Raw genomic sequence first — 762 nt, forward strand, 5'->3', positions numbered from 1 at the left:
AAAACTAGTCTCCGGCTGACCGGGTTGACTACCCTCGGGCATGTAAACTTTGGTCATAGCCACTTGGAATGGGATCTGAAAAATCTAACTTATAAATGTTGATCACATGCAGGGATAGCTGATGGCATAAGCAGTCTATGCTGTTGCTTAGGGCCACCCCCTCCACCCTCACACATGCATGCATTGCACACACTGTATGTGTGTGTGACAAACAAAAGGAGCTTGTCCTAGTTACAGAAACCTGTGAACATTCCCATCTCAGAAGATCACACGTCTTGAGAAAGCTTGGCCTTTCTTTCTTCCTGTGACGTCTGCTCCTGTTCAGATAGCAGATCAGCTTTATTAATTCCCACTGAAGATGTCGGCTCTTAAACCTTCCTGGACTAGACTTCAATAGACAGACAACTAGACATCAAACTCTGTGATGATGCAAGAAGAGGAGCAGAGACTAATGGGAAGCACGCACATCCCAACAAATTTACAGTAAACCGGTGTGGAACAACAATACGTACATAGGAGGAAAGGAAGGGAAGTCTGCACACTGTAGCTCCCAGTAGAAACTTTATTTTTAGCCACAAAGAGCGTTTCGACCGCTGTGGGAGTGTGGGTATTCATCAGTCCTGATACATTATCGGAAGTAGGCATGTTATGCAGTATAACGTCACAATCAGTCACAGCTGTAGTGATTAACCAATGGCATACCCACTCAATCTATATACTATAGGCTCAGGCTGAGTAGGATTGTCTTTATTCAGACCGCAG

Source organism: Protomyctophum bolini (assembly GCF_963924005.1).
Source record: "Protomyctophum bolini genome assembly, chromosome: 7".
In the NCBI taxonomy this organism is placed as follows: domain Eukaryota; kingdom Metazoa; phylum Chordata; class Actinopteri; order Myctophiformes; family Myctophidae; genus Protomyctophum; species Protomyctophum bolini.